General features: G+C 46.7%; 1 protein-coding gene across 3 annotated transcripts in view; it reads left to right on the top strand.

Moving 5' to 3' along the window:
- The first annotated feature begins 491 nt into the window (after positions 1 to 491).
- The window catches only part of ALDH18A1 (aldehyde dehydrogenase 18 family member A1), a 66,776-nt gene continuing 47,109 nt past the window's right edge, over positions 492 to 20,158 (top strand). For 2 of the 3 annotated variants that reach the window (XM_030570260.1, XM_030570255.1), the window contains exon 1: positions 492 to 604. The gene's annotated coding sequence lies outside the window, so the exon portion shown is untranslated. Of the gene's footprint in view, positions 645 to 20,158 lie in introns of all 3 variants that reach the window. The other variant, XM_030570256.1, reaches the window with a different exon arrangement.

The raw sequence follows: 20,158 nt of genomic DNA, 5'->3' as shown, positions 1-20,158 counted from the left end.
CTTTATTAACATTACAGCTGGAGAAGTTGCCAGTTCACGCATGCATCACATCTGCAACTTGTCTGTTTCCTGGCTCAATGTGTTTCCAGAGTAAATTTGGTCCCTTACCATTTTGTTTCTAATTTGTATTTGACAAGAAAATAAAGTTTTCAACCAGGGAAACTCTCTCTGCCTGGGGCAGTCACCCCAATACAAACAGACAGTTGTTATCTGCTGGGGCATCACCCACATTCCTAAGGCCTGGACTTTGTGACTACAGTTATCCCGGTGGAGGCCTGCGCTCAGCCCCAAGGCCACACACCCTACCTCTGAGACCCAGAGGCACACAGCGGGCAAGTGCGCCCCAGGTGGGCGGTGTGCGCGGGGCCCTGCGGGGCAGGAAGGGCGCGCAGAGCTACGGTGACGGGGGGGACCAGGCGGGGGCTCCGACGCCATGGGCGTGCGAGGGGGCGGGGCGCACGCGGTGGGGGCGGGGCGGGGCGGGGCGGAAGTTGTCCTTCCCCGAGGGGGTTGCCGGAGCTCTCCTGGCTCGCTCCCCTCAGACGTGTCGCGTCGCCTTTCCCGCCAGCAGCGCAGCGGCCGGGCCTCCGGGCGAACGGAAAGCGTGAGTGGCTTTGCGAATGGGGACTGGCGCGGTCCGGCTGGTGAGGGGCACCGGGAGCTGGGGGCACCTGGGGGGGTCGAGGTGGTTGGGGGCACCTGGGGGGCAGTATGACAGGGTGGGGCTGCTGGGGGTAGCGGGGGGGTGGAGGTGGCTGGGGGCACCTGGGGGTGCGGTATGACAGTGGGTGGTGCTAGCGGGGAGTGTGTGTGGAGGTGGCTGGGGGGTGCGGTATGACAGGGTGGGGGCTGCTGGGAGTAGCAGGGGGGGTCGAGGTGGTTGGGGGCATCTGGGTGGTGCGGTATGACAGGGTGGGGGCTGCTGGGGGTTGCGGGGGGGTCGAGGTGGTTGGGGGCACCTGGGGGGCGGTATGACAGAGGGTGGGGGCTGCTGGGGGTAGCGGGGGGGTGGAGGTGGCTGGGGGCACCGGGGGGGCAGTATGACAGAGGGTGGTGGTAGTGGGGTGAGTGTGTGGAGGTGGCTGGGGGTGTGGTATGACAGAGGGTGGGGGCTGCTGGGAGTAGCAGGGGGGGTCGAGGTGGTTGGGGGCATCTGGGTGGTGCGGTATGACAGGGTGGGGGCTGCTGTGGGTTGCGGGGGGGTGGAGGTGGCTGGGGGCACCAGGAGGGGCAGTATGACAGAGGGTGGTGGTAGTGGGGTGAGTGTGTGGAGGTGGCTGGGGGGTGCGGTATGACAGGGTGGGGGCTGCTGGGAGTAGCAGGGGGGTCGAGGTGGTTGGGGGCACCTGGGGGGCGGTATGACAGAGGGTGGGGGCTGCTGGGGGTAGCGGGGGGGTGGAGGTGGCTGGGGGCACCAGGAGGGGCAGTATGACAGAGGGTGGTGGTAGTGGGGTGTGTGTGTGGAGGTGGCTGGGGGTGTGGTATGACAGAGGGTGGGGGCTGCTGGGGGGACCTGGGGGGGCGGTATGACAGAGGGTGGGGGCTGCTGGGGGTAGCGGGGGGGTGGAGGTGGCTGGGGGCACCGGGGGGGCAGTATGACAGAGGGTGGTGGTAGTGGGGTGAGTGTGTGGAGGTGGCTGGGGGTGTGGTATGACAGAGGGTGGGGGCTGCTGGGAGTAACCAGGGTGTAGAGGTGGCTGGGGGCACCTGGGGGTGCAGTATGATAGAGGGTGGGGGCCTCTGGTGGCATCCAGGGATGGGGGTATGGAGAATGCTGGGAGCGGTGGGCATGCTGGGTGCGGAGGGTACCGGAGAGTCTGAGCTGGCTGCAGGGTGTGTTGTAGTGTCTTGGTGCCCCAGGCCCCCTCTGGCAGTGAGTCGCAAACTCATTTGCCACCTCGCAGCCCTGCTAGGCTGATTGCCCTCTCCCGTCAGCAAGACTCCTGTGTTGTAAAGGGAAGAGGAGCAGGAGCTTGCCCTTGATTGGGAGTGGGTAGCTTAACCTGTTCCTGGGTTGTTGTTTTTCGTGAGACAAGGAGGTTGTGCTCCTCTGTCAGACAGATGGGGGAGGGAGGTGGGTGTGGGGGAGGGACTCTCTCACTACCTTGGTCAAGGCCTCTGAGGGACACTGAATTGCCATGTGCTGCCTGGTCCCATAAGCAGAGCAGTTGACAACTCTTGTACACAGCCCTGTGACTGTTGCATGTTATCCTAAGATTGTGGCTTATAAAGAAAATTGTTACAGATCTATGACCTGTACTAGGGAAGTCTCTTATACCTGTAGTGGGGAGAGGGTTGGCTAACCTGTTGGCTTCTGCAGAACTTTCTTAAGCATCCTTAGCAGAGTGACATTAGCACTGGGCTTTTGGGTAAAATAACAGCCATCCTTACATTTTCAGTAGTCAATATGAGTAGAGCATTAGTGCGTCTAACCCCTGCTGTTATGGGGGTGGGACCCCCGGGGGAGGGTGGGGCATGGAAGAGGATGGTTCCTTTTCTCTTCCAGCAGGGGTGAACATCAAACTTATGATACCTAATAGCAGGAGTCGGCAATCTTTCAGAAGTGGTGTGCCGAGTCTTCATTTATTCACTCTAATTTAAGGTTTCATGTGCCAGTGATACATTTTAACATTTTTAGAAGGTCTCTTTCTATAAATCTATAATATATAATTAATCTATTGTTGTATGTAAAGTAAATAAGATTTTTAAAATGTTTAAGAAGCATCATTTAAAATAAAATTAAAATGCAGAGCCCCACAGATTGGTGGCCAGGACCTGGGCAGCGTGAGTGCCACTGAAAAGCAGCTCGTGTGCCACCTTTGTCACCCGTGCGATAGGTTGCCTGCCCCTGTCTAATAGGCTGAAACTGACTTTAAAATAATAATTAAAAAAACAAGGCCCAGAAGCAGCATCCTGAAGGATTTTTGCAGTACACGTCCTGAAAGCTGAGGTGATGCACCTGGACTGCATTGGTGCGTCCCGTTAGTGTTTTGTATTTGCTTCTGGCAATGGGGCTTAGTCCTCTGGATAGGAGATAAACTGTTCAAGCATTTGTACCAGGTGACATTCCTGTGACACTTAACAGTTGTTCCTAGGTTTTAGTGTAACTCTCAGTGATAAGACTGTTGCAGTTGCACAACCCATCTCCACGAACAGAAATAACAAGACCAAACTAGCACAGCTTCTGCAAGAAGAAACTGTGTTCCTCTAACCTGCTCATTCTTTGTAAGCTGTAATATAATAGTAATTAAAGATGACCCAATGGATGTAACTTGCAAATTACTTGAATCACAGATTTTTTTTTAAATCCCAGTAAGAGATTAAGTTTAAAAATATATTATGAAATCAGGGGTGTAGTCTTATTTTAGATAAATGGTTATGATGTAGGATTAAAATGTGTTGCTATAAACACATAGAATCATAGACTATCAGGGTTGGAAAGGACTTCAGGAGGTCATCTTCTAGTCCAAAGCAGGACCAATCCCCAGACATTTTTGCCACTGATTCCTAAGTGGCCCCCTCAAGGATTGAACTCATAACCCTGCATTTAGCAGGCCAATGCTCAAGCCACAGAGCTATCTCTGCCTCCCCCTTGTGCCAGCCTGAACTCTCCTTCCCCCAGAAAAACTCAAGCTATAAATTACAATGCAATAGTCTGGCTTTTGTCCTTTCTCGTTTTATTTGGATTGCACTGATCTGCAAAGGAATATTTTGAGTTAAATATTTTTATCCCTATTTGTATGTAATGTAGCTCTCTTTTGTTGCATATATTTTTTATTTAAAAAAAAAGACCAACATAGTTTCCCTACCTTATTCTTCAAAATTGAAATGAATGTTTGTTCTCTTTCCTGCTGCACTATAATAGGTTTAAAAGAAACCTAGCAATGGTGTTTTTGATGACCAAGACCAGACCACTATTTTATAGGTGAGCACCATCTCCTTTGTAGTTAAACTTCCCAACCTTAAAGGACAACTCTTCTAAAATGGCATGGTGTGACTAATGGGGGTGCAAAATAGAGTTAGTGATCCGAATTTGGAGCCATTTGACCAAGGGATTCCTGAGATAAAGCTTCGGGGAAAGAAAGCAGCTTGTTTTAAGATTGACAGATTCTAACAACTTCATATTTTGTACACACATTGAGGAGTGTATCAACTGATAGTTATGATTGGGCCCCAAAGGATCTCTGTCACTTAATTCTTACCCCAGCTAATGCATGAGACCTGCTGTTATGTATTTCTTTGTACAGGGTAGGTTGCAGAGCTGCTGCTAACAGGCCAGGCTTCTGTACCTGATGTGGACTGGCCACAAAGCTTCCTTCTCAAAGGGGGAGACACCAGATGTATTTGCTGTAAGATCCTTTAATATTCTGCCAGGTAGGGCTGAAGTTAACTTAGATAAGTTATTTTACACACAGCACCACCAGTGGCTGAAAGATAGAATACAATTTAGCATTCCATCACACCCACTACCGCTGTAAGGAAGCCTCACAATTGCTAGCCTGCTGGGCAGCTGCTGCACAGGGAACTTAGGGGAGTGGGGAGCTCATAGTAGGGCTGCCGGTCCACCCTGGTTCCAAGCCCCCACTAGCTAGCTGCAATGATCTGCTCTTCCTGCAAGCAGTAGACAAAGCAGGTGTCTGCCAAACGAAATTAGAAGGGAGCATTACACAACTTTAAACGAGCATGTTCCCTAATTGATCAGCAATGTAACAACGTTAACCTGGATGACTTTAAGTGAGGAGTTACTGTATTGAAAACACTGTTCTAGTGGACCACCAGACCTGCTGTAGAGTTAGACCAGCATTTATATTTCAGTGCTCTAAAATCTGCATAGTTACTTGGCTCGCTTTGAAATTTGGTGTAACTTGTGAGGGTGCTGGATGGTCCAAATTTGGGGACCTGTGGCAAAGGAGTTTCTAGGATACAGGCCCTCCCAAACTGCTTTTACTAAGGTTTAACAGTCTACCAAAGTTTTTTTGCCCGACCTGGGGATCAAACCAGGGTTCTAATCCTGGCAACAAGGGTCTCAGTTTTTCGAGGATTACGCTCAGCTAATGTCTGACAACCACTGCCCCTTTGGTGGATCAGAATATTTGCCAAAAAGTTTTTAGTTCTTTATTTTATGTATGTTCAAGAGCTAAAGAAACTGCACTGAGCGTGTGCAGATGAAGGAACCCAGGGAGTTCATAGTGAGGAGAGCTTCACTGCAGCTGGATAGCTCAAGGGGCTAAGAAGTAACCTTTAACCCTAGCTGAGTGGGTCAGTATCAATTTATCTTGCTTAGTGCAGAAATCAGAAAAAGGTCTGAAGACTTGTTGCTAAAATCTTTTTTATTTTTTGTGGGTGGGAGGATGAGGAATGTAATCAAAGTGTTCTTGAGGGGGAAAGTAGTCATTCACTTGCCTGCTGGAGGAGGAGGATTAGGTGGCAGTGCAGGAAATAGAGGGACTGGAGTGAGGGGAAGAGAGGTAATGGGGAGGGAGAAGGCTTGGGAGGTTCAGGTGGGTGAGAGGGTGGGGACACTTAGCAAGGAAACTTGAGGGTGAGTGGTAGGGGAACTAGGGGAGAATAGGGACAGCTGCACCACAGATTCATTCCATTATCCGTCAGTCCTTTGTGTCTGTGTCAGATGGGGGGGTGGAGGAGGGACTAAACCCTTCATCCTAACTTCATGTGTGTGCTGGGGTCTGAGCCCATCTCTTTGCCCCCAGTGTGAGCTTGAATCGTGGTGGGGGAGGGCTCTTCCCTCTGAAGGAGTCTGATCTCCCGCTCCCTAGGTGAGTCAGCATTTGGCAAAGCCCTGGTCCTTTGGGTGTGGAGATGAGAGCAAAATTTTATTATGTGAAACAAAGTTCATCTTTATTATTCTATAACAAAATTAGTGCAAAAAACCCCACTATGCAATTTTAAATAAAATAAAATAAAAACTTAAATGTTAATACATTCAGAAGACAGAATTTAGGAAGAGGAAAGAAAACTTATGTCTATTTCAGCTCCACATTCACTGACCTGTGGAACCTATGATTGATGTATGTGATGCTGTAATTGTCTCTAATGTCTCCCAGGGTGGAGTGGTGGGGGTAGTGTGATGAGTCCTGATGCCACCTGGGAAGTTGGGAGGGAAGTATAGGGAGGTCCTAATACCGAGTTCTCAATGGGCTGTAAAGGAAGGCGAGCCCAGGATGGCTGAACCTGCAGGTCCACGCGAGTCTGCAGCATCTGTGTTTAATGCCTTGAGACACCCCATTACGTCCTGGTGCATCTCTTTTTCCTGCTGGGACTTCTTGGCCTTTCTCCTCTCCACGCATTCCATCTCCAGGCTGTTCCTAATGTTCATCCTCCAGGTCCTGTGCTCTGTCTAATGCAGCCCTGGCTTGTAGGATGTTGTTGAACATGTCATCCTGAGTCCTCTTCTTTTGCTGCCTCATCTGGCTCAGGCATTCCACAGGTGTAGAGAGGAAGACCCAGAAGGTTGCAGTGGCAGCTGCTGAAGATAAAATGCAGTGGTACTATTGTCAGTATATTCACTACAAAAAGCAAAATTTAAGATGCTGAACACACTCCCCTTGCTCTGCAAAAGTTTTAAGCACTACATTCTCACTTCTGTTTGGGTTGCTTGTGCACAGCGCCAGTCACAGCATCAGCCGTGGTGAGTATGGCCCACTGGGGTTGGGGAAATGCAGAGGGAATTGTTTGGTTGCATGATTCTAGTAGCATAGCCCAATGGCACTGAGCACTGGCACTGTTTTCCACAAGCGGTGGTGATGACTTTAGCTGATATCTTGCTCCTGAGGGAATAGAGCAGAGAGTACAGCTGCTGGTGGTGTCCCAAAGCTGCCTGAGCCTGTAGGCCATTAGTCTGTGTACTGCAGTGGTGCTTGCTGAAGTTACCACTGGGTGGCATGGGCAAGTGTCCTACTGCAGAGGAAGAAATAAGGCAGCCTTCCCTAGGAACCTTTGGCAGATGATTGCAGAGAACCTCCGCAAAAGTTTCATTGAGATCTCTCATAAGTGTTAAGGGACATCCCTGTGTACATAAACAAACTGCTCCACATGCTTCCCACCCTCCTGTAACTCTGGAGAGGAATGAAAAACAGATAGCAAGTCTACCTCTGTTGGTTGTACCATTACCTCTTCTAGCACAAGTAAATTAATGAAAAGACAAAAGATGTGCCCTGTTACTTTGTTGGTGCTTTCCTTGTAATTGAAAATTTATCTACACACATACCTGAGGTTCTTTCTCCTGCACTGAGCTTGAGTGGCAGGATTGGCTGGACTATGGTGGAGTCAAAAACAGGTCCAGGCTTACAGCGCAGCTGAACAGTCACCTGTTGCCCATACGCTGCCTCCTCCTCCCTCCTGCTTTTTCATTCACCACCACCACCTCTCTGCTCACAGCAGAGACCTGTGACTCGGAGGTATGCACGGTGGTGTTGGGGAGCTGGGAGTGTCTCTGCCACGTATGGCATAAAACTCCTTGTAGTAGTGTCAGGTCTGCAGTTTGGCACCATACTGATTGTTGGCCTCCCTGATCATCTGGTGTGCCTGGTGCAGCTCCTTGGCTATCACACAGCAATGCTGCTGCTCCCTGTTGTGACCCTTGTCCTGCATCCCTGAGAAATCTGCTCATAGAGATCTACATTTTTACAACTGGTTCAGAGCTGTGCCTGCAGAGCCTCTCCTCCTCACAGGCCCAGGAGATCCAATATCTCCTGTCCACTCCAGGCAGGAGCATGTAGCCAGTATGGTCAGCTGGGTGATTGGACTCAACAATGGAGAGCTGCTAGGTGAGCTCGCCAAGCCAGGCAATCAGGAAAGGGAATTTCAAAAATTCACAGGACTTTAGAGGGGAGGGAGTGGCTTGTGGTCTCTGACCCCTGGCAGTGAAGTTCACAATGGTGATCAGAGCAGTCAGTGTGGGGCATTGTGGGACAGCTGCAGGAGGACAGATCGGCTGGACATAAGTAATGCAGTGTCTGCACTCACACTGCATCAACCTAAGTACATCTACTGTGGTTCTATGCCACGCAGGGAGTTAGTGTTACTATGTTGGCATAACAGGGCACTTACAGCAGTGGGAGACCAATTTGATCGTAGACATGTACACAGCTAGGTAAATGTAAGCTGTCTTGCTTAAACCTGTGTAGTGTAGACAAGGCATTAGGGTTGCACTGAAGGCATGGGCATGGGCTAGACTAGACGGACTGGAGTTGTTATAACAATACTCTCTCAATTGGAGTTTGCCTGTGAAGAGGGTGTGCAAAAGGGACTGAATCAGTAAAATCTTGTTAGTGCCTTACTAATGGTTACCTCCCATTACTGATGATCAAGTGACCTGCTATAATTGGAAGACTTAAGTTATTGGTGCTCATGTTTGAGGGTGGCCAGAGTACGATGCTGATCCTAGTTATAAAACACATGCCATTTGAGCCTTCTCTTGGAATATTAACGAATTTGATACTTGAGTATGAACCCCAGCTTTTGATAGGTTTTTCTCTTAGAAAACTTTCATCTTTAGCATTTGTACATTTCCAGCTACCTTATCTACTGAATTTGAGCACACCTCTAGGTGTTTGTTTTGCTTTAGATAATAAAACTGTATATAATGTGTTAACAAGGTTTGCTAAGAACTTTATTTCTTCCTTTGTTATTTACTCATTCAACCAATCACTTGCTGTTTTATAGTTGTTTTCCCAGACTGCAGGGATAGCCTCCTTCCCCTCTTCAAAGTTAACATACAGACTTAAAGGAAAACTGCACTGAAACAAATTTCAAAAGTCAGTCACAGAAATTCTCCTGATAAAAATCATCATCTTGACAATCTGATACGGAGGCAGACCTATGTAGTGTAGCTCCAAAGGGCTGTATTGTAGGTTGTTTATAAAAGCAGCAAATTCTGGTTGATGGTGATTGAACCGCAACAGGTCACAAATAGCAAAAGTGATCGACAATAGCATTTAACGTCTCTGCCTTTCCCCTGTGTTCACATGGTGACCTGTATTCCCTTTTTCATTGTCGCAGGCATTGCAGTCTGATGATCTGGAGCTCCCCCTATCAGATACTGACCAGACTGCTGTGAAGATATCCAAATACTGAATACTGTGTGCTTTAAGCCTTTGGAGCCTGAGCAGAGTCCAGGCACTGCGTTTGGCTTGGGTACTGTAGGCACGCCATTGGGGCGCACATATTCCATTTGGCACCAACCTACTGGTAGCTGAGACCTAGTTGTCCAAATGCCTATCCGCTGGGACCAGTGCTGAATCCTCAGACTCCTCTTTAGCACAGACATCCCCTCTCCCAGAACTCCACAATCATGTGGAAACTCGAGTTCACAGGCTAACTTTCCAAGCGTGTGTAATGTTACCGAACGCACACAGACTTTGCTCAGGATTCTAAAAAGTTGTTGCTCTTTACTTAATAGCACAAGAAACAAATCTATACAAAAATAATTAACACTACTACACAATTCCCTCCCTCCGTTTTCTCACTCTTTATAACATTTTTTGGGTAGGGGTCAGGGTCCTCTGGGAGTGTCCAGGATCTTTCTGCTGCACCTCATTGCTTGATTTCTGAACCATGGATCCTCTCCCTGCTAAATGAACTTTCTTTAATCTTGGGCTATCAGCTAAAATGGGTCCCTGTAACAAGACATTGCTGGGTCCTCCTTGGTTCTGCCCCTGCTGCACCCACAAACCAGCCAGAGATCTCTGTGTTGGTGAAATCATCTATGCTCTTCATTTACCGTATACTTTCCCACCACCTTCTAGCTACAAATAGCTTCAGTATTACAGCCTCAGGGACTGCTAGCTCCTGCAGCCAGCAGAAAAGAGCCCCCACTCACTCTAATTCTCTGGCTCCTCCCTTTCCTTCTTCTTTGGCTTCTTTCTTGCCTGCCTTTATATAGCCCCTGGATAATGAGGCTGTCAGCTGTTCCCCATTTGCCAATCAGTCCTGGGCTTATTCAGCCAGCTCCGATTCCCCTTCGTTGATTGGAGCTGGCCTGGCTGAGATTTCCTTAGCCAGCAACCTGTCACAGTCCCACACTACAAAAGTATGCCTGTATCTTCCTCTCCCCTGCCTAAAACTTCCTATATCTGCCTCCAAAACCTTTACCCATGAGTCTTCCTTAAATCACTGCTTTGTCACCTCCATCTTTGTCCTGTTTAGAATTTTTCCACTTTCCCTATGCCAGCCCCTTATTCATAGATTCTGAGGCCGGAAGGGACCATGGTAATCATATCTGACCTCCTGTATAGCTGGGGCCCTACCGAAATCACAGTACATTTTGGTCAATTTTACGATCATAGCATTTTAAAAATTGTAAATTTCATGATTTCAGATATTTAAATATGAAATTTCAGGGTGTTGTAGTTGTGGGGGTCCTGACCCAAAAAGGATCTGTGGAGGACAGGAGGGCGGGGGTTGCAAGGATATTGTAGGGGCAGTTGCAGTACTTCTACCTTTACTTCTGTGCTGCCGCTGATGTGCGCTGCCTTCAGAGCTGGGCAGCCAGAAAGCAGTGGCTGCTGGCAGGGAACCAGCTCTGAAGGCAGAGCCACTGCCAGCAGCAGTGCAGACGTAAGGATGGCATGGTATGGTATTGCTGCCGCGGCACTGCCTTCAGAGCTGGGCGCCTAGTCAACAGCTGCTGCTCTCTGGCCACCCAGCTCTGAAGGCAGTGAAGAAGTAAGGGTGACAATCAGTGTTCCCTCTAATTTTTTCCACCCATGTATGGAATAAGTTTTGTTATGTGTACCAAGGTAATGTGCGGATGTGTGCAACGAGTTGAAACAAAAAACCTAAATATATATTTTTTAAAGTTACCAATAGGGATAATTACTCTGGCCAGGACAAGTTAGGCATTTTAGAACTCATTACTTAAAGAATTAAATTTAAGTTTAAGAGAAGAAAAATTATGAAAAGCATAGACCAGTCAGAAAACTAAAATAACACACTTTGAAAGAATAAAATTACAGAGAATGTATTTGCATTGCAGAAAACACCAAGAAGTAACAACAACAGTGTTGGAAAGTGTGTGAAACACAGTGTGTGCACTGGCTGTTGGGGAAGTTTCTGAGACATGCCTGTCCCCTGTCTCTTTAAGGCACTCACTGAAAGCTCTCTGCCTCCTGAACCATCTCTCCCCTCCCCTGCTCTGTGGAGATGGGGTGCATGGGGGGGGAGGAGGAGGGGAGAGACTGTGTGAGAGAGAATGGTCGTGAATTTGGTAGGGCCCTGTGTATATAACAGGCCAGAGAACTTCCCCAAAATAATTCCTAGAGTGTATCTTTTTACAAAAATGTTCAATCATCATGTAAAACTTGTCTGTGATTTAGAATCCATCAGGCTTGACAAAGCCCTGGCTGGGATGATTTATTTGGGGATTGGTCCTGCTTTGAGCAGGGGGGGTTGGACTAGATAACCTCCTGACGTCCCTTCCGACCCTGATATTCTATGATTCCAACCCCTGATAAATTATTCCAATGGTTAAAATAACTCTGTTAAAAAATATTACATCTTATTTATAGTACTAATTTGTCAAGTTTCAACTTCCAGCCACTGGATCATGTTAACCTTTTTGTTTGATTGAAGAGCCCATTATCAAATATTTTTTCCCCATGTAGGTACCTTTTTAGACTGTAACTAAATCACTCTGTAACTTTCTCTTTGCTAAGATAGATTCAAGGTGGTCAAATTATTTATCACTGAAAGGCATGTTTTCTAATCCTTTAATCATTCTCGTAGTTCTTCTTTGAAACCTCTCCAATATATCAACATCCTTCTTGAATTGTGGACACCAAAACTGGACATAGATTTCCAGCAGTGTCTGTGCCACTGTCAAATATTGAAATAAAATAACCTCTCTACTACTTATGATTATGTATCCTAGAATCACATTATCCTTTTTGGCCACAACGTCACAGTGGGAGCTCACATTCAGCTGATTATCCACCATGACCCCAACATCTTTTCTGTCATTGTTTCCCAGGACAGAGGACCCCCGTGATATAATTATGGCATCCATTCTCTGTTCCTAAATTTATACATTTAGATTAACCATATTCAAACTTAATGTTTGCTTGCACACAGTTTATCAATCTATCCAGATCATTCTGTGTCAGTGACCTGTCCTCTTCCTAATTTACCACTCTTCCAATTTTTGTGTCATCTGCAACCTGTATCTATGATCTGTTTTCTTCCAGGTAATTAATGAAGATGTTAAATAGCATAGGGCCAAGAACTGATCCTGGTAGGACCTTGCTAGAAACACCCCTACTTAATACTGATTACTTGTTTTAGTTACATTTTGGGACCTAATCAGTTAGCCAGGTTTTAATCCATTCAATGCATGTTAATTTTGTATAATTCTAGTTTAATCAAAATGTTGTGTGGTACCAAGTCAGATGCCTTACAGAAATCTAAGTGTGTTACATCAACACTATTGCCTTTATCTACCAAATTTGTAATCTCAAAAAAAGATTTGCATTAGTCTGACAGGATCTATTTTCTATAAAATCCTAGTTGAGGGGTTGACAGAAACTGGTTCTCCTTGCTTCAACCAATGTCCTTAATGGCCGTACTATTACCATATAATGGGTATCCTAACTACTCTGTACTGTGCTTAGTTCAGCGGGTGTGTTCTACAGGTCCTGGCAGCCCAGTGTGGATTCCTCATTTACATAGAGACGTTCAGTAATACAACAATTTTCATAATAACATCATAATATCAACCAGAAGTTATAATTTATGTAGACAAATTCCCTGATTCATCACAGGAGAGTTAATAGGAATTGAAATATGCCAAGGGAGTTCGGCACCATTTCAGAGTGTGAGAAAACAGAAATAGTCATTGGAACACCCAGCTCTACATCTCCTTTATGTTTAACATAACATCACCTTCTTGCAGCTGTCTCAGTGCCTGGCTGTGAAATCAGCACCTAGATGAGGAGCCTCTGGCTAAAGCTGAATCCAGGCAAGGCTAAGGTGATGCCGGTAGGAAGAAGGAAACTTTTCAGAGAACTTGCCTACTCTATTGTAGAGGCATTTTGGATAGAGGATTTGCACTGAGCATAAGTTAGTCTGTAGTCTTGAGGCCCTTTTTTAAACTCAATGCTATTGGGGCTCAAATAGCCATGGTGCAAAAAAGCCTCACCCACTTGATCTGGGATTGGGCAGAAAATCATGCCTAATTCACTTGATTGTTTTAACTAACTATATCTGGAAATGAAGCCACCCAGTAGTCTTTTGTCTTAGCAACACAGCTTGCTATAAACACCTCATCCTGGTACTCCACTCTTTGCACTAGCCCTGTGTTGAATACAGAAATTAGTTTATTTTTTCAAATATTCAAAGCCCTTCCTGAAACCACCTTTCCCTTTGTCTGACCAGCCTAACACAGTGCACCAGAACAATGAAACTGTCAACCATTAAGGAAGACCTGAGTGGGATAAAGACCTTTCACAGGAGCTGGACCTAGAGTTCTCTCTGGGAACTTATTCCTACAAGAAACTACTGGCTTCAAATGCAAAACTCAGGCCTTCAACTTAGCTGTCTCAATTGCCGCTTTCAAGCGCTCTACAAACCAAACATTTCTCCTTTAGGCTGAGAAGCAAGAAAGAAACCTTTATTCACTTGGGAGACTCACCGCTGGTCTACACTATGAGGTTAGGTCGAATTTAGCTGCGTTAGGTCAATTTTTATAAGCAATGTGGCTACTTAACAAACCTTGTTCCGTTGCCCTAAAGAGCTCTTAAAATCGACTGCTGTACTCCTCCCCGATGAGGGGACTAGCACTAAAATTGACCTTCTTGGGTCGAATTTGGGGTAGTTCAGATGCAGCATTGTGTAATTCAATAGTATTGGCCTCCAGGAGCTATCCCAGAGTGCTCCAATGTGACCGCTCTGGACAGCACTGTCAACTGCGATACACTAGCCAGGTACACAGGAAAAGCCCGGGAAACTTTTGAATTTCATTTCCTGTTTGGTCAGCATGGCGAACTCAACAGAACAGGTGACCATGCAGTCCCAGAATCACAAACGAGCTCTAGCATGGAGTGAACAGGAGACACCGTATCTGATTGCTGTATGAGGAGAAGAATCTGTGCAGGCAGAACTCCGATCCAGCTGAAGAAATTATGATATATATGCCAAAATTGCACAGGGCATGGTGGAGAGAGGCTACACCAGGGACACACACCAGTGTTGCATGAAAGTTAAGGAGATCAGGCAAGCCTACTATAAGACCAAGGAGGCAAACAGTCACTCTGGGTCAGAGCCCCATACATGCCGTTTCTGTGATCAGCTGCATGCCATTCTATGGGGGGGACCCTACTAGTACCCCACCACTGTCCGTGAACACCTGCAAGGGGGCAGTCTTACGCAACATGGAGAAGGATTTTGTGGAGGACGAGGCGGAGGAGCATGGGAAGCAGGCAAGTGGAGAATCCGTTCTCCCTGGCAGCCAGGACCTTTTCATCACCCTGGAGCCAATACCCTCCCAAGGCGAGTTCCCGGACCCTGAAGGCAGAGAAGGCACCTCTGGCGAGTGCCTATTTGTCACTGCGCTATAGGGATTAAAAGCAATTGTGTTTAATGTTTGATTCATCCTGAAGAATTGGGATGCATTCGCGGCCAGTACAGCTACTGGAAAAGCCTGTTAACATGTCTGGGGATGGAGCAGGAATCCTCCAGGAACATCTCCATGGAGCTCTCCTGGAGGTACTCTGAAAGCCTTTGAATAAGGTTTCTGTGAGGGCTGCTTATTTTGTCCTCCACGGTAGGACATTTTACCACGCCAAGCCAGTAGCAAGTAGTCTGGAATCATTGCAGCACAAAGCACGGCAGCAAATGGTCCTGGGTTTTGGTTGCATTCATGCAACATTCGATCTTTATCATTCTGTGTCAGCCTCAGGAATGGGATATCATTCATGGTTACCTGGTTGAAATAAGGGAATTTTTGTAAGGGCACAGTAAAAGGAACTCGTTCATGCTAGGGTGGATGTTAGTACCGTTATACAAGGCACTGGTGAGACCTCATCTGGAATATTTTGTGCAGTTCTGGTCTCCCATATTTAAGAAGGATGAATTCAAACTGGAACAGGTACAGAGAAGGGCTACTAGGATGATCTGAGGAATGGAAAACCTGTCTTATGACAGGAGACTCAAAGAGCTTGGCTTCTTTAGCCTAACCAAAAGAAGGCTGAGGGGAGAGATGATTACTCTTCATAAATATATCAGAGAGATAAATATCAGGGAGGGAGAGGAATTATTTAAGCTCAGTACCAATGTGGACACAAGAACAAATGGATATAAACTGGACCATTTAGACTTGAAATTAGGTGAAGATTTGTAACCATCAGAGGAGTGAAGTTCTGGAACAACCTTCCAAGGGGAGCAGTGGGGTCAAAAGTCATATCTGGCTTCAAGACTAAGCTTGATAAGTTTATGGAGGGGGTGGTATGCTGGGATAGCCTAATTTTGGCAATTAATTGATCTTTGACTGTTAGTGGTAAATAGGCCAATGGCCTGTGATGGGATGGAATCTGAGTTACTACAGAGAATTATTTTCTGGCTGTTGGCTGGTGACTCTTGCCCACATGCTCAGGGTTTAGCTGATCGCTATATTTGGGATCGGGAAGGAATTTTCCTGCAGGGCAGATTGGCAGATGCCCTGAGGGGTTTTTGCTTTCCTCTGCAGTGTGGGGCACAGGTCACTTGCTGGAGGATTCTCTGCACCTTGAGGTCTTTAAACCATGATTTGAGGACTTCAGTAACTCAGACATAGGTTAAGGGTTTGTTTCAAGAGTGGGTGGGTGAGATTCTGTGGCCTGAGTTGTGCAGGAGATCAGACTAGATGATCATAATCGTCCCTTCTGACCTTAGTCTAAGATTCTATGATTCATGCACCTTTCCTGACCATCCCATGTTCATGTCGGTGAAACGTCCCTTGTGATCCACCAGTGCTCGCAGCACCATTGAGAAGTACCCCTTGCAGTTTATGTACTGTTTGTCAAGGTGGTCTGGTGCCAAGATAAGGATATGTGTTCTGTCTATCGCTCCACCATAGTTAGGGAATCCTAACAGAGCAGAGCCATCCACTATGACCTGCACATTTCCTAGAGTCATTACCCTTTTTAGCAGAAGGTTACTGATTGCCTTGGCTGCTTGAATCACAGCAGCCCTCAGGGTGGATTTGCCCACTCTGAATTGATTCCTGACTGACCAGTAGCAGTCAGGCATTGCAGGCTTCCACAGGGCTATTGCCACTTGCTTCTCAACTGTCAGGGCAGGGGGAAAGCAATTGTCAGAGTGGGGAAAAGCAACTCAAAGTTCCATGAAAGTGACCTTACGCGTGTGAAAGTTTCGCAGCCACTGGTAATCATCTCATACCCACAACACTATTCGGTCCCACCAGTATGTGCTTTTTATCGGGTCCAGAATTGGCATTCCACTGTATCAACCTGCCCTACTGCTACCATGATGTCCCAATTGCCACATCCCATGCTTTCAGGAACATCTGTGTCCATGTCCTCCTCGTAGTCGTCCTTGTGCTGGCGATTCCTAGCCAGGCTCTGTACATACTGCAGGATAATGCGTGAGGTGTTTACAATGCTCACAGCAGCAGTGCTGAGCTGAGTGGGCTCCATGCTTGCTGTGCTACGGTGTCTGCATAGGTAACCCAGGCAAAAAGGAGCGAAATGATTGTTTGCCATTGCTTTCAAGGAGGGAGGGAGGGAGGGAGGGAAGGGAGGCTGATGACATACCCAAAACCACCCATGACAATGTTTTTGCCCCATCAGGCATTGGGAGCTTAACCCAGAATTCCAGTGAGCAGCAGGGACTGTGGGATAGCTATCCACAGTGCACCACTCTGTGAGTCGATGCTAGCCACGGTATTGAGGACGCACTCTGCTGACCTGCTGTGCTTAGTAGGGACATACTTGATTGACTGTATAAAATCGCTTTCTAAAGATCGAGTTCTATAAAATTGATCATAATGTAGACACACCCTCAGTTGCTATGGTGATGGTTGTGGATATTTTGAATAATGGTTTAAGGGGAATACTGGAGCAGTCTATTTCAAAGTTATATTTAAGAATTGTCAGGGTGGCCCTAGTCCAGGGGAAAGTTGCTCCTCTTTACTAGGTGTATCTCTATATCAAAATGAATATATACCTAGTTAATAGAGAGAGATTTTATAAAGACATCTGTACTGGGGAAATGAATAACTGTTTTTGCACTAAGAATAGATGCCCCTGTGTTTAGCTATTCTTCCCCACTTCAGTTGTTTCAGAATCACTCCAATATAGTTGTGGAGAGTGCAAGTTCCAGTGTTGCCAACTCCAAATGTTCAAAAACATGAGTTGGAGTGACCCCCAAAATCACAAGACTTTATAATAACAACGCTTCATGTCGTCAGATGTTTGGCTGTGCGTGTGTGTGTGGTGTTTGTGTTGTTCCAGCTCTGCACAGATAGCTGGCACAGCAGATCTCGAGTGAACCGCCCAATGACAACAAAATCCTTTGAGTTGCGAAGGCACTTGGTCAGGTTTATTGTCAGCAAAGCATGGTCCTAGCTCCCTGGATCAATTTCTAGTTACACTAGCTCATGTATGTTTGTGACAGTGGATGCAGCTCTGTTCCCACTGTCCCCTCAGCTGGTCGAAGACACTCCCTCTGAGATGCATCTTTATACACCAAACAAGTTACGTATCACCCTTGACGTATCAGGGTGCCTCTCTTTGATGTATTAGGGTGCCATCGCCTTGTACTTGTAGGTTCGATTAAAACATCTCTATCCATCATGCTGTCATCCTGACCTTATCCTTTAAGATGGCTCAGCATGTTCCTGTTATCTTTGGGGAATGTATTTATCAGGGTATTCTGGTACCACCTTTCTGGAATGTGCTTGTGTGAATGCTTTGTCCTTGCAGCTCTTAGGAATATGTGTTTTAGCAATCAGGGCCGGCTCCAGGCACCAGCCAAGCAAGCTCGTGCTTGGGGTGGTAGATTCTAAGGGGCGGCTTCTGTCCAATCCTCAGGCGGCATGGCTGCCCTTTTTGTTTGCTGCTCTGGCCGCCCTGCGGGGGTGGTGGCGCGGAGGGGGGGGGAGTTGTCATAAACAGATAGCTAAGGGTTAATGTCTCTTTCACCTGAAGCACCTGACCAGAGGACCAATCAGGAAACAGGATTTTTTTTTCAACTCTGGGTGGAGGGAAGTTTGTGTCTGAGTCTTTGCCTGCCTGCCTGCTTTTCTCTCAGCTTTGAGAAGTGATTTCTGTTTTCTGATCTTCTGTTTCCAAGTGTAAGGACAAAGAGATCAAATAGTGAGTTATGTGGTTTCTTTTCTTTGGTATTTACATGTTTATAGTTGCTGGAGTGCTTTGAATTGTATTCTTTTTGAATAAGGCTGTTTATTCAATATTCTTTTAAGCAATTGACCCTGTATTTGTCACCTTAATACAGAGAGACCATTTGTATGTATTTTTCTTTTTTTTTTTTTTTTATATAAAGCTTTCTTTTTGAGACCTGTTGGAGTTTTTCTTTTCTGGGAAACTTCAGGGAAATGGAGTCTGTACTCACCAGGGAATTGGTGGGAAGAAGAAGTCAGAGGGAGATCTGTGTGTTAGATTTACTAGTCTGATTTTGCATTCCCTCTGGGTGAAGAGGAAAGTGCTTTTGTTGCCAGGATTGGAATTACAGAGGGTGGACTCCCTCTGTTTAGATTCACAGAGCTTGTGTCTGTGTATCTCTCCAGGAGCACCTGGAGGGGGGAAGGGAAAAGATTTATTTCCCTTTGTTGTGAGACTCAAGGGTTTGGGTCTTGGGGTCCCCAGGGAAGGGTTTTGGGGGGACCAGAGTGCCCCAAAACACTCTAATTTTTTGGGTGGTGGCAGCAAGTACCAGGTCCAAGCTGGTAACTAAGCTTGGAGGTTTTCATGCTAACCCCCATATTTTGGACGCTAAGGTCCAAATCTGGGACTAGAGTTATGACAGGAGTGCCCTGCTGGGAGCTGGCTGCGTGCTCCGTCTGTCCCAGCCGGTGCCAGATCTGCAGCAAGCCTGGCAGCCTGCGTCCTTGCCTCCCTGTTGACCGGAGTGGCGCAGAGCCCTCCCAGCAGGCAGCGCAGCGGAAGGGGCCGACTGGTGAGTGCCCTGGCTGAAGGAAGCCCTGGCTGCCTCCCTTCCCTCTCGCCCCCACGCTCCCTCCTCCCTCCCCCGCTAGCTCGGGCGCGCACTCCACTGCCTGGGGCATGTGTGCAGCGCAGGGAGTCCCACTACCTGAAAGTTTGCACCCTGGCTCTGGCTGCCCCACAGGTTGTTTGTTTGTTTGTGTGTGGTTTTTTTTTTGTTTTTTTTGTTTTTTTTGCTTGGGGCTGCAAAAGAGCCAGAGCCGACCCAGTTAGCAATATCAGCCCTATGCTTGCCAAATTCTGTGAGCAGAGCGTGCTTCTTGCTCACAACTGAACTTTGCTTTATATCAGCAAGGTTTTGACTACTTTAGCTCAGGCCTCGGATACATGGGCTTATGTTTCAGGTCCTCTTCCTACTACACTCTCTGCTTGCTTTCTGATGTCAGAGTCTGTAGTGTCCACAAATTTTCAAGCTGTTTGCTGTAGCCATGAGGTCTAGAAATTTTTACTTCATTTAAAAAAAAAAAATACGAAAGTTAAACTTCTTGGGTAATGCAACCTCAGTAGCTGAAGCTTTAATAAAAACACCAAACACTGTGAGACCTATGCTAATCCTAATAGTTTGCAACACTGGAATTAATTTGGAATTACACTAGCAAAATAAGACTAGAGACACAGTGGGTGCAGCCCTGAGGCTGTGTAGCATGTATCTGAATCAAGCAGAGAAGTCAGTTTGCATTCAGTAATGGCGGTGAATATGAAAGCAACTACAGGTCTGTCTCATCTTACGCTGCGGTTACGTTCCGCGGTCAGCGTGTAAAGCAAAAACCACATATAGTCAAAATTACATTGAGTGTAATGGTGGGCGGAATCGCCAACACTATAGGAACAGTATCTAAATAGTTGTTTTTCTCTTTTTTGTTGTTTTTGCCAACCACATAACGCTGAATTAGTGCATGTTAAATACGTGTAAGATGTGACAGACCTGTATAGAAAGTACAAACAGTATTAATTACCAAAAAACC

Source organism: Gopherus evgoodei, chromosome 7, assembly GCF_007399415.2.
Source record: "Gopherus evgoodei ecotype Sinaloan lineage chromosome 7, rGopEvg1_v1.p, whole genome shotgun sequence".
In the NCBI taxonomy this organism is placed as follows: domain Eukaryota; kingdom Metazoa; phylum Chordata; order Testudines; family Testudinidae; genus Gopherus; species Gopherus evgoodei.
The sequence above is the reverse complement of the archived record's forward strand: the minus strand, read 5'-3'. Positions and strand labels throughout refer to the sequence as shown.